This window comes from Dermacentor andersoni, chromosome 6, assembly GCF_023375885.2.
Source record: "Dermacentor andersoni chromosome 6, qqDerAnde1_hic_scaffold, whole genome shotgun sequence".
NCBI lineage: Eukaryota > Metazoa > Arthropoda > Arachnida > Ixodida > Ixodidae > Dermacentor > Dermacentor andersoni.
This window is the reverse complement of record NC_092819.1, coordinates 38,669,329-38,685,113: the sequence shown is the minus strand read 5'-3', so window position 1 is coordinate 38,685,113 and position 15,785 is coordinate 38,669,329. Positions and strand designations below refer to the sequence as shown.

Here is a 15,785-nt window from a genome sequence, read left to right as displayed (position 1 = left end):
CGCAAGGTGCCAGTGGTGGCTCTCCGCTAATCCGCCAACGTTTGTTTCCGTCTCCTTTCATAGCATAAATCTAGCTGTCGCCCTTTATTTTCTGCTGCTGTTTGGTGATATATACGGCCCGTGCATCACGGTAAATCATTTGGCATGTTATAGATGATTACGTATAGGAGCACGTTGTCGTTGTGTCTGCTTCACACTTTCATTAGAACATCGAGTTTGTTTACAGCGAAGTTGGTTATGGCTAGGCTTCCGTGGAATTATCATGTGTGCGAGCAAAAACTATCATCATCAGCAATGGATCGTGCCACTGCTCGCGCGTTTGTCTCCGTCGTCGTCTTCTTCCACAGCTGGCTCCGTTGCCGCTCGTTAGGCCAGCGTTTCCATAAATGCCCCTCCATCTGCGAAGGCACTGACGGTACTGGCCCACTGCCAGTCGGTGCAGTGATTTCGGTCTCGTATTCTTTGCCTCAATATACCGCGAAATGAAAACACGGATTTATATAACGGATGTGTGTAACGAATGTATCAAACGAATTAACGCGAATGTACAAAAATAAATGTGCGTGCGTGCTTTTCGTCGCGGTGACCACCGATCAAGACAATAAATGTGCTCGTACCTTCGTTCGAAACTCCGTGTCACCTCTTCGTCGTGTGCTAAACACCTTCGCCGGTGATCGACCTTCACGGAGTGAAATGGTTCATGATGTTTCTTTTCTTTTCAGCCGAGAAGCAACATTGCGTATATGTTTTTTTAAACGTACACCAACATAGAACATCCAGCTACCTCTTCTTTACATTTCCTAGGTGTCCAACCGTGTTATCACTCGATACAGGCGACTATGAGCGTGAGCAATACATCAGTTTCCTTTCTCTATTATTTTTAGTCAAAGGAAAAACAGACAGTGACAACGTCATGAATAAGTGTGCCTAGAGAGGACATCGAAACAACTGATGTTAAAGACAGAGTGAGATGCAATATTTCCCCAAAATGTCCGCGACATCGCTCTTCAAAGTCAGACCGTGGTTTTATTCCACTGACGGCGTCGAAGTAGGTAAGAGCCAACCAAGCATGCAGCCTCGTTTCGCGCCTTTGGAGAACGCGACGCCAGAGTACATTTTGGACGCCTGGGTGGGTTCGAACCAACCGATGAGAGAGAGAGAGAGAGAGAGAGAGAGAGAGAGAGAGAGAGCTTTAAACTTTCTGACGCCTATGGCCGAGCGGTGAAGTTCGCGAAGAAATCTAGGCGTGGGTCATGCTTCACTGAGCAACGTTGCTTCAGGGCATAGATAGCCCGATAAGAAAATAAAAAGAAGTGCTGAAGTTGTTCGAGAATAAACTACAAGCAGGGAATGAAAAAAAAGACGAAAAAGAAGAACATTATTAGATAATTTTCACGCGGTCGTCTTTCTTGACTGAACAGATTAGTATTGGCTTCTTGTTTAAATAACCGATCGAATCTTATGTCGTCTCCTGTATGCATAATACATCAAATGCGTGGCCGCTGATTATGTTAGGCGCGCAAAACTTGACCGTTATCATTACTTTAGTGCGAGAAAGAAAAAGTAGGCGGCAAATTATCCACTTTTAGTTGATACCGGGAGAAATTATCAAGTAAATAAAGCGATATAAAGGTGACCCTTTTCAGCCGTAAAGTTAGTATGATGATGTTAATCCGACTACCAGTGGAATGCGCAAAAGCAGAAGACCGAAATAAGGAAATGAATCATGACGGCAAAGCGTTGCTTACTTTATTCAACATCCTCCACTGGAAAAACCTATACTGCGTGGGTGACATTTAATTGTTTCTTTTTTATTTCTGGTTGGAATGGCCATATAAATCGAATGCTTTATGAGTGTCTATTTTAGCATTGTTCGCTACATATGTTACATGGTCTGTTTAGAGTATACAGGATTTACGTATGTCACATATCAACGTTGGGAATTAAATTACCGCGTGCAACACCTCAGAGCGACCCGCAGGGTATAATTGACGCGGGGTATAATTGATAATTGTGTATGAGGTGGGGTTGGCGAGTTTGCTTGGGTTAATTTTGACCCTACGGTGTGCTTGAGTGTTCCTCTAAAATCAGGTACACACGCATTTTTTGCATTCCGCACCCCATATCAGGTTTACCGCAGGGCCACTGAGCACGTGACTAGGTGAGCTTCGGGCCGTCTGGTAATTGTGACGCATCCTAGCTAGAGCTCCGGCGTTAGGGAGAATGAAGACATACATTTTGCGCACCCTCCGTAGTTCTTGTGCTTCGACGGATACAGAACGGACAGCAGCTAACGGCTGCATGCGAGCCCTGGTAACGTGCGTCCAAAACTTTTTGAGCAGTGGCATATATACCACACCCGCGATAAACGAGCATTATCGAAAAAGGCGCTCAGACATCAATAAAAAAAAGTTACGAACCGTTCCCTTACCGGAAAAGGGGGGTAAGCGAAGCTTGTCCTGCGGGCGCCTGACCTTCGTCACGGTTAAGTAACCCACAGGTAACGGTGCCAGATTGCTTCGTCCTCCCGCTCCCTTAGCTCTGGATCTTCTTGTTGCTGTCGGATTGTCTGGGATCGGGCGGCTCCAAAGGTGCGTTTGTAGTCCGACGTTATCAGCTCGCAGGCAAGCATCGTTAGACGACGGGCACGTCGGAGTGCTTTGGTCGCGTCCGGTTACGTTGGCGGCGCCAGTGCGTCGAACCCTGTTGTTCTCGCCATCGTGACGTAACGTGTGCGCGCGCTCACGCTACGTCGGACTCTATTTAAGCCTCAACGGCTGTATTGGCGCGCCGACGGCGAGCCCTTTCACGGGCTAGTTCTCGCCGCCGCTCATCGAACGCTGTCAGTTCTTCGGGGGAACGCGCAACGCGTGGCCGTCCCATCCGTTTTCCCAGAATTAACTGAACGGATGCGAAGCCGGCGCAGCGCGCGTGATACCCTTTCCTGCTCTTCCATCCCCGGCGGAAGCGAAACGGCTCTGATTGGTTGCGGAATCCTTGATAATGGCTCATGCTCCGGCACCCGAGCAGCTATCAACTCATGAAACCGCCCTTTCCCGCAGCTGCTCTACTCGGTTTTATGCGTCACCACGACAACGCCACTTGTGTGCCAATATAAGCTTCGCGTGAAAAAAGACAGCTGACTTCAATGATTCCTTTGGGTCTGAACTCGTTTACGACAGCAAGATTCTCCCTCAGTGAAGACCGCCTTGTTGTTTTCACTTGCTTCCTTGTTCCTCAAAGCATCGCGCTCACCTACTATACAGGCGAATGGTTAAAAAGCTACTAGCTCACTCACTCACTCAAACAAAGAAACAAACAAACAAAAGATCGGAAAGGTCATGACAAACACTTTTGCTGATATTTCTCCCACTAATCACACGTGCCACAGCTTATCTATGTGTTACTTAACGTTGCCCCACTGGAGAAGCGTCGCATGACCCGAACGTTCCGCATTGTGATTAACGTATTTACTCTGAGAGGTAACTTGCAAGGAAGTCGAATGAACGATTCAACCCATAAATTAGTAAAGGCAAGGCGCAGAAGACCAGGACTCAAGAAGAATAACACAAACGACAGGACCGGCGCCTGTCGTTTGTGTTCTTCTTCTTGAGTCCTGGTCTTGCGCCTTGCCCTTGCGCCTTGTTTTGCGCCTTGCCTTTACTAATTCAAGCATGAACCAACTAGCCCAAGCAAGAGTTTTACTCAACCCATAAAAGGAGGCGTGTTCATTGCTGAGCGAGGTACATGTAAGTGGTGCGAATTCTTTAGAAAAAGAAACAAAAAAAGAACGTTCTTGGGTGGCCTGTGGTGAGGCTACTACTTTGTGTCACATGCTCTGGGAGTGCGGATCGTTGGGCCCGAAGTTCACCAAGGAAGAGTGGGACGCGCTCCTGAGAAGTCCCGTCTTTCAAGATCAAATCCTGGCCGTCCAGCGCGCCTGCGATCGGGCCGGCAGGCTAGACCTGTCAGAGCCGTCGTGGGATCAGCCGGCTGCGCGTTTTACCACGTTTTGCTGGACCCAATAAATGTTCACTCACTCACTCACTCACTCACTCACTCACTCACTCACTCACTCACTCACTCACTCACTCACTCACTCACTCACTCACTCACTCACTCACTCACTCACTCACTCAAAGAAGAACGTTGCAGACATTCACACACACGTATCGTCTCATGCCTTAGCTAGTCCGCCTGACAGACAGGTGCACTCCTTGTCACCTACTAATTCTCTCGCTCACCGTTTTGGAATACTAGTTTTGCACGAACGAGAACGAGGACACGACACGTGCACGTGAACACTCAGACACGACTTCCAAGTTCCAAGCATGAAACCTTCCCGTCTTGTTTACACTACACCAGTATTCCAACATTGCGTATCAACAAGCCTGCATCGCAAACCTAGTCCAGCACGAACTCATGCTCGCAGCCATAGCCACACATTCACACGCGTGCTTGCACATACGCGCCCACATAATACACGCAGCCCTTATTTACGAAAATGCAGAGAGAGATCGCTGGGAAAGCACCTACCAAGCCGAAAAGAGAAAGACGTGTTGCAGGCAAATTTGCTTCAGCTTTTACGTAATAGCGTTCTAGACGCGTTTGCAACTCCACGCTATCGCTGAAAAAAAAAAAAAGAGACAACTAACAATAAATGCGATAAGCAAGGGGAAAAAAAGCTAGTAACCGGATTTGAAAGGACGAATATGAGAAGGCTTGAGTAACCCGTCTCGCTAGGTGGCGTTGAACGCCTGTCGAGGGCGTTACTAGTGGGAAAGCGGCCGCGGGCTGGCGGAACACACCTTCTTATCGGCGTGGCACAGCCCGCGAAATTAGGGCGTGCTTCGAAAGCGAGGTGGGGGACCCCTTTCCGCTCTTTTATTTCTACGGCTCTCGAAACACGCGATCGCTGCGCCGGTGTTTGCGCTGTGCCTGCGTAATCGAGTGGTGAAAAGCCCTTCCCGAGTTTCTTTTATCCTTCGCGCCGCGGGTGCGTCGCGAGAGTGCGAGAAGCGGAGTTTTGTTGTGCAATGTGTTTGTAAATGATTATTTGGGTGGTTGTAACGTCGTGCTCTCGTTTCTTTTTTCTTCTGAAGCAGCGACCAACTTTCTTCATTTTGTTCGATTCGGCAGCAAGCAAGTTTTTTATTAAATGATGAGGAGGCGTTACCAAATTCGCAATAAAAGAAAATAGCTCAGATAAGATGTAGCGCGCCAGTCCGGAGCATGTGGAAACTTCGTTTTCACAGCCGAGTATCGTCTGCACATTCGCTTCGCGGTTGAATTTGTGATGCTAGTAGAATGGGCCTTTTGTCGCGAGACCTGACGGCTGCGGATATGGTGACGAAAAACGGCTACCTGGATTCGACACACTGTTACCGGGTGGACAGCGGTCTTTATTTCGAGCGGAAACAGCGCGATACCATGTACGCCGTAGCTCAACAGCGAACTCTACAGTTCTCTATAATGGCGGCCAAGTAGGACTGATCGTCTTAGTGGGTGGGTGAATATTCGAAGTTTCGAATACGAATCGAATGTTACACTCAAACCAGTTGTATTCGCATACGAGAGGAAAACATTCGATATGTTCTTATAACCGAAAGTAACCAATTATTTAAAACTACTAACTGTTAATATCTGGTTACTACGTGCTCCGACTGGTAAAGAAGACATCGCAAAATTATCAGAAGTGAAACAACGACAGAAATTTTCGAAGTAAGGCAGGAACAATATTAAGTTATACAGATTAGATTATATTAAATTCTCGGGTTTTTACTTGCCGAAACCACGATCTGATTAGGAGGCACGCGCGTTAGTGGGAGACTTTGTAAAAACTTTGACCACCTCGAGTTCCTTAAGGTGCACCTAAATCTAAGTTCGTGAGAATTTTTCGCATTTCGCCCCCATCGAAATGCCACCGCCACGGACGGGATCAAAAACATGACCTTAAGCTAAGTAGAGCAACGCCATCATCACTGGCCTAATGCGCCGGGTGTATGACTCATCAAAATTCAGTTTCGCGGGGGAAGCGTATACATCGCAACCTGGGAGGCATGCTTGTAGTCTGTCATTTAGTGTTTTTGGCAGTGTAGTCATATAGCGTTTTTATATATAACACTACCACAAGTAATGTTTTTACAGAGAAGCTGTATATGGCTACCGGATCCCTCGGTCCGTTTATCCGTCCATCTATCTGTCGGTCACTTGTGCGCCAAAAACTCCTCCGGTACAACCCCATGCGCATGCGCGAAAATAAAGAGAGAGAAAAAGAGGCGCGTGATTAGCCAACACCACCTAGGCAGCGCAAGGATTTTTTACTCCGATCCATGGCGTCACACAACCTGGCCCGAAATTTCCATTGACAAGGCTGGAGTGATGAAGCGGTGACGTCTAAATCACTGTTGCCTACTCGGGAGCATCGCCATTAGATTCTGTGTCATTCGGGCCAGGTAACATGACGTCATGGGTCGGAATTGAAAGGCTTTTTGCTATCTAGATGGTGTTGGATTAGCTGGCCCAGTATTGACGTCGTTGCTCTACGTCGCAGCCGAGTGCGCGCGCCGCAGTTTCTCACCGGCTCCGAAATATGTAGGTCACGCGCCATACGTACTACTGAGCAGCAGGCAGCTTTCGATCAGCAACGCCGCGAGCAGAACGGGGAAGGAGCTCGTTTACTCTGCGCCGATGCTGCAGCCCGGACACAAGAACAGGCTCATGCAGCCAAGCGCAAGCAGCAACTTCGTACCGAGGATCGGGCAGCCTACTAAGCCGTCGTTTAATGAACTGTAGGGATTAGCCCATTGATAAACACCGGGGCCGCACGTTTCAGCTTCGCTGGTTAACCATCTGTACAGAGTGCGTTGGTGGCGATTTTTTTATTATTATTGAAATGGGCCCTTGTACATGTATCTAAGGAAGATATGTAATTTTTTAACAGGTTTGTTTTTTGTTTTTCCGAGAACTACTGATATTTTTGGGCGAACATTTATTTACCATTATTTAACGCTTTTATTTACCATTTGTTAGCCATACAGCAATCATTCATTCTGAAACTTTGTTTGTAACCGGACTCTGCATATTTTGAGACTATTCTTGCCGTTTTCTAATGATAATTTGCGATCTTGTAATGAAAACTGATCGTTTGTCATCGGCAGTTAGCTGTTCTAATTTTTCTTTCCCTATTAAGTAGAGGGAGAGTACCCAACTATACGGAAATAAATATTTCTCCTGCAGACATATGCGCCTGCGTTTGACTATTCGGTATTCGATTCGATGTTCGAAACTTGCTATCTGTGCTCGATCCGTATCCAAGAAAGTTGGTACTCGTCCCCCTCCGATCGTCTTAGAAAAATAAGATATTATGGTAGGTACAGGCAAAGGCCAGATATTAAACTAACTTCAACCAATTGTTTTCGACCACCTCAAACGTTAGAATTACTTCCGTCGAGTTTGCTGTACAAGTGTTATGCCGGAATAAGAGCAAGTGGGCGCCATTATTCCGCGAACTCCTCAAGAACCACGCCAGCGAGACCCTGGACTAGGGGAATCGGGAACCCGCCCATTCCGTAACAGTTTTTAATAATGTACTAACCACTTATGCTAGGGAAGATGTGTATAAGCGCTTTCTGGCACCCATTCAAATTGCCGAGGGTATGCCTTGAAACAATATTAGGAAAAAATATTTTCACCGTGCATCTTTCTTATGTTGCTAACACTGCTCTTTTCTACCACATCTTGTTACTAACTAAAAGAAGGGAATCTTATCTTACCTGTCTTATCGGCGAGAAGCGTAGCCTCGAAACAGAGCGCCACGCCGCTCTATCGCTCGCGCAGGTTATACGCGGATTGCCGTTTCCCTCAGCGGCAGCTTGGAACGATGGCGGCTGTCATTGCGAATTGGCGCGATTCGGAACGTGTTCCGTATTTGATTGCTGCGATGTCAGATAAACCAAGGCCAGAGCGCTGCCCCTGTTCTGTATTCGACAGCAAAATTATCTTTCAGAAGCTAATGTTAAGTGCGTTTTCAGCCGCGGCGACTCCCTGAACTCCGCCGCTGTGGTTGCGGACAATCTTCAGCATTCTATCAGCAGTGCAAACAGAATGTACTTGATGCAATCAGCTAGGTCGCGTGTATGTTCAGAAGATTTTGTTTTTCAGTGAGCGCACGGCGACTAACTGGAATGTGAACTGAAACTGGAATATTTATTTATATGCGATGCTGCCAGTCAGACAGTTTTATGAACGAAAGGTGCGTATTGGAGTCGGTCAACGAGTGCCTATGGGCTAACTATTTCTCCCTGCACGCACATCGAAGTTATTATGTTCAAATTTGTTCCAAGAGCTTTTTTTTTTTTAAAAAACTTACGTCTTTTTCAGTGATAAACAATGACAAAACAAGGTTTTCGACTACAGATGACATCAGTCATGCACTTATTTTACAAAGCGCTCACACTGTCAGCGTTGAAGAATAAACAGTGAGTAGACGAGTTCACAATACAGGCTGTTTTCTAATTTCATGTGTATTTTTGTTAAACGGGAACACAGGATACGAGTGGCAGTGCATTTTTTTAAATATAAAACCCCACAGAGCTTGCTGCTGATTATGCTAAGAAAGTAAGTAGTTTCTTTTAAACTCAACAACATTCTATGATAAATTATGCATTTGAATCATCACATCAGTCAATCCAGTTTCATATGACTTTTCATATTACTGCGTCACTACAGTCCCAAGCAAAAAGCGCTGTGCCAAAATGCTTAGTTCTATCTATAACGCCGGCGTATTAGGCACATTTGTATCGCTTGAAGAAATCACCTGCTTCTACAATAATGTCAAAGCCGTCAACGACAGGAGTCCGAGCAGTTAAACGCCTTCCTAAATGCAGATGAGCTCCTTAGCACTCCTTCAACATATAGGCCTCCAGATCGGCTGTTCCAAAAGTAGCACTGCTTGTACGCCCACGTCAAGTAGAACATCTTCGCCGCCGACAAGGACATCGACGCCACTTCGTAAGAAAGAAACCACGACGACGTTTTCGCCATTTCGGCCACTGTGTGGAGCCCGAGCGCGATGCCTGCTAGCCTCGTCGAAGCCGCGCTGTTCGAATCATTCTCTTCGGAGCGAAGAGCGCCTTCAAGACACGAAAGTCTCATCTTCAGGCTGCTGAGAAACGCGTTGGACCATCCTCCGCGGTCCAGGAGGAACTGCCACAACTGTGCCGCCATTTCGAATCCCAGAGTCGCTAGACTGGGTCCGGCGTTCTCTGACGAATGAAGCTGAGTCGCGAGCAGATAGAGGCCCCCGGGAATGAACAGCTGGTAACCCCTCACCAAGACAGCGTCGTCCGGGAGTGTGGTCAGAGGAGGTATCCGTCGCTCTGCCTTCGCCCGAAGAACCCTGAACTTGTACGAGTGCGCCGCGAACAGGGCCGAGGCGAACGAGGTTGACGGCCCGATTTCGGGAACGCTGACGTCCGAGACCGCGACGTGGCTGGGGAGCAGCAGTCTCACTTTGCGAAGAGCGTGCCGGAGAGCGGGAACGCTGCCCACACCCGCGGTGCTAGCCCAGGAGGACACCTCGGCGAGCATATGGTCGCGCACGCCGAGGAAGAGGCTGTGAACGCGCGCGTCGTTTTCGGGCGAGGACACGACGTCCGCCATGAACGCTTCTTCCAGTTCGCAGACGTCCAGCACGCTGCAAGCGAAGCCCAGCTGAGTGAAACCGGGTTCCTCAACGGTGCTCTTCACGGAAGTCTCCACGTTGACCGCGGTGCACAGCGTGGTGTACGCGACGGCCAGGGGCTGATTCGCAGCCGCAACGAGACCGTCGAAGAGGGCGCTCAGCTGCTCCTCGGCCGAGAGAAACAGGGTCCTCGTGGTCGGCGCTATCGCGAGGATGTATTCCGCGACCAACTTGGTCCACTCGCTCTGCGAAAGGGCCGAAAAAGGGGAGTGCTCGATGGAAATGCTTTCCGCGTTTCTTTTTCCCGGAAGATGGGGCTCAGTGACGAGCTTGTCGAAGCCGAAGAGCGAGGCGACCGGCAGCGACACATTGAAGGCCGCGTTGAAGACCTTCAGCGCCGCCGCGATCTGCTCCTGCGAGGCCGAGAAGAAACAGTCCGTGCGCCTCTCCAGCGTCAGGAACCACTCCGCCGCCGATTCCCCTGCCGTCGGCGAGACTTGCACGAAGATCACGGGCGGCGCGGAGTACTTGACGCTCATCTCGAACAGGAAGCGCGCCATCTTCGCCGGGCTCATGAAGGCGGACACGGCGCCCGTCTCCACGATGGCCGACACGTACCGGGCCACGCTCCACGCGTGCTGGAGCTCCCTCTGGTAGCTTTCCAGGAGCCTCGTTCGGAAACGGCCCGCGGGGCTACGAAGCAAGGCCCTGTGGAGCCGCTCGGTGTATTTCCAGCCCAGCGCGGCGCTCCAGAAAAATCCTGACGCATGGCGCGAATCGCCGGACCTGGCGCATACGTACTCGTAAAAGTCCTGGCACGGATCCACGCTCCTGTTGAGCAGTGGTATGATGGTTTCGGCTTCGACTCGGCAACAAAAGCCCGGCCGCGCTCGCACGATGGGCGGTGGGTGCCTCCATACGAAGAAGTAGATCATGGGAACGACCGCCGTCAAACCAGCGGCGGCCAAGGTCAAGGCGCAGCAGGTTCGGCCATTTACAACAGCATTGGTCGGGTTGGTCGGCGACGTGGGCCTGATCGCTTCTTCTACGACGACGCTGCCTTGCACCTGGACAGTGGATGAGCTCTGTACTACTGAACTCATGAATATATCGATACAAAGCTGTGTTGCCGCGTGATATCGTAGCTCGGTCAGTCGTGGGTGCTTAAGAGCGACCACTATCTTCTTCGTAAACTTCTCCTTCTTCTTCTCCTTAACCTCCAACGTTTACGACGCATGACGTCAGCGTGCGGAATATCGAAGAAGTTACCTTCAGTGTCGACGAGAAATTTCAGGGCGAACAATAGGAATGCAGTTATTTTAGCGTAAAATTATATAAAATATAACCACGAACTTCCTAGCATATTGGAATGATAAACACAGCTAGCAGCAGCGAGACAAATATCTTGACAGATACGCACAAACCGACGCATCGTATCAAGTACTAGCAGGTCCAGTAATGCGCATACATTTTGACTGCAGGACAACCTTCAAGTCATAGTGGATAATGTTCGTAGATAGTCTTATATTTATTCATCATTATAACTTGAAATGATTCATCCATTTCTTCATCCAATCCTCCATAGTGGGTAGGAGCCCGTTGATTGACGGCAAACAACGGCTATTGGACCTTCACCATCATACCTAAGCACCGGCGTAAGGGTGGCTAAACTAGCAGCGGAAGGGTGTTGGCTGCAGGTAGATCTAGCGTTGCAGAAATTGCCGACAATTGCTTTTTCCCATCACCATGGTTCAGCGGAGTTAAATTAAAATGATGACACGCCGGTAACGAGAACATAGTGGCGGTGCAATAGGTCAGCCGGCATGCGCATTCATCATCTTCTTGTTCTTTGTACTTCTCTCCTATAGCGTGTTGCGCCGCCACATATGGTACAAAACTTAGCTTGTTTCGCACTCGTAGGTTTTTGGCACTATAGCGAATATTGACTTCCGGGTCAATTCTTCATGACCACAACGCCGACGACACACCAACACAGGCAATGTTGGTGACAATCAGCAGTACTCGCGCTGCTGCATGTCACCACCAGCCCTATAACGTAAAACCATTCCCATGGGTTTTTATTACAATCTCCTGACGTCTGATTTACGCAACCACCGACGCAAGTATCGGGCGGAAACCCGCAGCGTTGTATGAAAAGCCCAATGAAACGCGCTCTTCCTTTATAGGAGGTCACTTTTTCTGCTTTCAAAGCGAATAGCACTGCCTACATTGAACAGATTTCCTCATCTAATTGGCTGACAAGAGGCGAGGAGCATGCTCGAGTGAAGAGGGGTTCCATTGGGTCGAGCCATAACAGTAAAAGTGGATAACCAGCTGAAGAAGGTGGTGCCGGCGTCTATGATGGATCCGCTTCGCCTTACTTAGCTTGCGGCGGATGGTCGAAAATCGCGGCGGCGTGCAACGGAACGTTAAAAATGCCGCCAGAACGGATCCTAAGCAAGGAATAGTTGGCAAAATTGTGTCTCATACTTGCCGAAAGAGCTCGATAACGTTATAGTGCCACGGAAAAATATCCTAGTATTTAGTGCCAGAGCAATCGATGTGCAGCGATCTTCTATTCCTTTTGGAACGGGGCAGCCTCCTCCTATTCAGAAAGAAATTGAGTATTGTGCGGCATATTAATGCTTCTTTAACGCATACACGCCACTTTAACGCTGAGTTTTCGCGGTTTTGTGACGTCGCGTGACAGACAGGCGAAGTGGGCGCAGCCCGAAAACGTTTGATCAATGGCAGAGTATTATGGCGAAAAAAAGCATCGAATGAGAAATAATTACTTTTATTTTGTTTGGTTTAATCATGCATAATCATTGTGCACGCATCGTATCAGATGGAGCGTTTTTGCGGTTTTCTTGACATAGCGTGAGAGACAGGCGAAGTGCGGGGGTGGCCCGGAAATTTTTCGACCAATCATGGAGGGCAGATTGCAGAATTGGAATAGCAAAGTCTGGAATAGCTTTACGTTATAGCGCCCTGTAAAGGCTCGCTCACCCTAGACCAACATGACACCGATATCGGTCTGCCGACTGTCGGCGACAGCGTTTTCCCTTTGTGTCGGCGCCTTTGCGACACTGTACCGACGCCGAACAATGTGCCGACCATCGGCAGATGGTTCAGCGTCGGTACAATTTGACAGATGCGCCGACACGAAGGAAAAAACGCTGTCGCCGACAGTTAGCAGACAGATATCGGTGTCGGATCGGCCTAGCATGAGTGAGCCTTTATAGTAGCGATCGACCGGTGCAAATGTAAAGCTTTTTGAGCTGAAAACATACATGATAAAGTAGAAAAGAACGCAAGAAGTCCTATATGTAGGAACCAGGTTGCGTATAACGCGCAGTGACAAACTGTTTTATTGGGCATGAATAACGAGCAGGAATTGTTTGAATTCTAGAACTCAGTTTACTGAACTTTAGGCGAAATGTTTAACCAACCAGACAGTTGATCCAAGCACTAGCAGTCACTAATGATACACTAATAATTTCCGGGATTCACCATTTAGAGATTGATGCGGATAAATTTTAGCAGCGGATGCGATTCATATTACTCACTTTTATTACTTTTATCATGCTTTGCTTTCGTCAAAAGAAGCTCACGTTGACACATCCAAGTTGTCTGAATTGATCGTTCTCTCGCCTCTTTTCTCTCGCTTCCTAACGCGACATAAGACGTCCAGCACGCTAACCACCACGACCCTTTCACCCAGCAATTCCCAGATGGCCAAAAGCCCCTCAGGGCTTGCGTGCCAGAGAACTTCGGAAAAGTAGCACAAGCTGTAGCAGCAGCGGCAGCCACAAACGCAAATTAGCACTTCTGCAACACAGGCAGAATAAAAAAAATTACGCCACTGACACTTCGCTTCCCTTCCCTTCAAGCAGAGAGGGGTAGCAGGAAGAGCATCTGTTGCCTTTCCCAGCCAAATCACGCCGGGTTACCCACGCAACACCCTGCTCGCGTCAGGCCCTCCAGTGGAAGACAAACAAACAAACAAACAAACATACAAGGAGAGAGACACACGGTGGGGCCATTTTTCGCCACGGTGGCGTTTGCATAATAACCGCCGCCGAGGAAACCGCAAGCATCCCAGTGCGAACCGCGCGCGTAAACGGAACACGGGGTTGGGAAGAATGCCGTGCCACGGTTCGAATCACGCCCATCAGAGGCAGAAACGGCTTTTCACCTGCACGCACGTTCGCGTCGCTGGCTCGTTTCGCGCTGCGGACTGCGGCGATCGAAGGCGCTGGCTGCTGCCGCCGCCGCAGCACCATTTCCACGGTTCGACGCGTTGCCCGACCCTAATGAATTGTAACGCGGTTATGCCCGCTTCCACTTTCGTTCCGATCCCTTTGAGTGCGAAGTCGCGGCTACACCAGCAGCTCGAGCGGCCGCCTGATGTGGCGTGCGATAGCCACGAACTGATGTTTGTTGTTTGTATGATGTTTGTATGTTGTATATGTGTGAACGGAAGTTGTATAGCTGTCTGTGTGAGACAGTGGTACGAGCGGAGATTTTTTCGCGAGCCCCCAGGTTTGGTTGCGTGCGCCCCGATGCACAAGCCGTGCGCGGAATCGGAAAAGAAAGCCCGAGTCTCAGCACTGTCCGAATTCGGACAGGCAGGAACGGTTATGCAGGACAGATGGTTTTAACGATTTTTGTTGGTGCTTTTACTGTTAACACTTGCCGGACGTGCTGCATCTCTGTATTGGTGTTCTATTTATGCGCGTGATGGCAAAGCGCGTGTATGAGTTACTGCTGAACGGGCTTGTTTCAATGCACGTCATGTTTTCATTCGTGCCGCAATGTATAGTTTTGGAGAGGGGGGGGCTACGTATTTTTTTCATACATATAAAATTTCGTTTCAGTAATGCAATAAACCACGAGGGAGAGAGAGAGAGAGAATTCAATATCGGGAAAGAAGAGGGCTCAGCCTGAGCTAGTATGTTCCGTCCTGTTACTGTGAACAGGGGAAGGTGGAAAGAGAACAAATAATGACGATAAAAACAATGATGATGCGAAGAGGAAGAAGGGATGGATATATATAGTAATCACGTACCACAGTGGTTTTCTCAAAGGCTGCGGAATTAATTAAAGAAGCACCCGGCAAAATAGGCATGACAATGAACAAAGCACAAATAAAGAAAAAGACGCAAATACGCGCGGAGCTGTTCGTTTGTAATATCAAAAGTATGATATCATCTAAGGTAGTGCAGTAAATTGCACAGGTGAGTCTTGGCATCTTTCGTAGGTGCAAAATTTAGCAATGTTATCATAAAGTTGCGGTAATTCGAGTAGGTAAACATTTATGAAGTGATCGGAAACTAAAACATCGTATAAACATTAGAGTCCCATCTCGCTCTTACAGCAAATTGTTACGAAACCTGGAAGACGACTGTGGCTTATTCTGTGGCCTAACGTGACGCAGACAATGTGGATACTGTTTGCAGTATTTTTAGTTCATAATGTCAGATAGCATTAGGAGCCTGGGCGGAGCCGATAACGTAACATCGATCCGTCTAAAATCGGAAGGGAGACCAGTCTCTTCAAAAGATCGATCTGCATGAAGAACCTGGAGCACGTGCAAATCTACTTTTACAAGAAAACTGAAAGTTCAGTTTCTCCCTCCTAAATCCTTTACTGCGGTAAAAATACAACGATTATCAGATAGAAACGACGGCGAGATTCATTCTTACGTTTTTCAGTTGTCTATAAATAAAGTGACCTTAAATATGTTCAAGCTACTGCATAGTGCTAGTAGTGGCATTGATCTAGTCGTGTGTTACCATGTATGCCTCCTTTAGCACTGAATTCCGTCCGGCAGCATCAACAGGAGCATCACATTACCCTTCAATTTTAGGTACGCGTCCCCATAAAACTCTGCGCAGTTGAAAACCCACATCTTCCTACGCCCAACCATAGCACTCCTTTCCGGTGTCGTTTAATTCGTACTGCTCGCCTTCATCTGCCTTTAATTCATACTTTAAAACCGCCTGATTGTTTTGGACGCATCTAAATTATCGCCTACGTGCTTCAGGCAACATTATTACCAGCTACCGCAGAAGCTTATGGTCACTGCGTACAGAAG

The 15,785-nt window shown here is 48.3% G+C and overlaps 1 protein-coding gene across 2 annotated transcripts in view; it reads right to left on the bottom strand.

Annotated features, from left to right (window-relative positions):
• The window catches only part of LOC126521928 (glutamate receptor ionotropic, kainate 2), a 358,762-nt gene that overhangs the window by 108,628 nt on the left and 234,349 nt on the right, over nt 1–15,785 (bottom strand). The gene's annotated exons all lie outside the window — the stretch shown is intronic.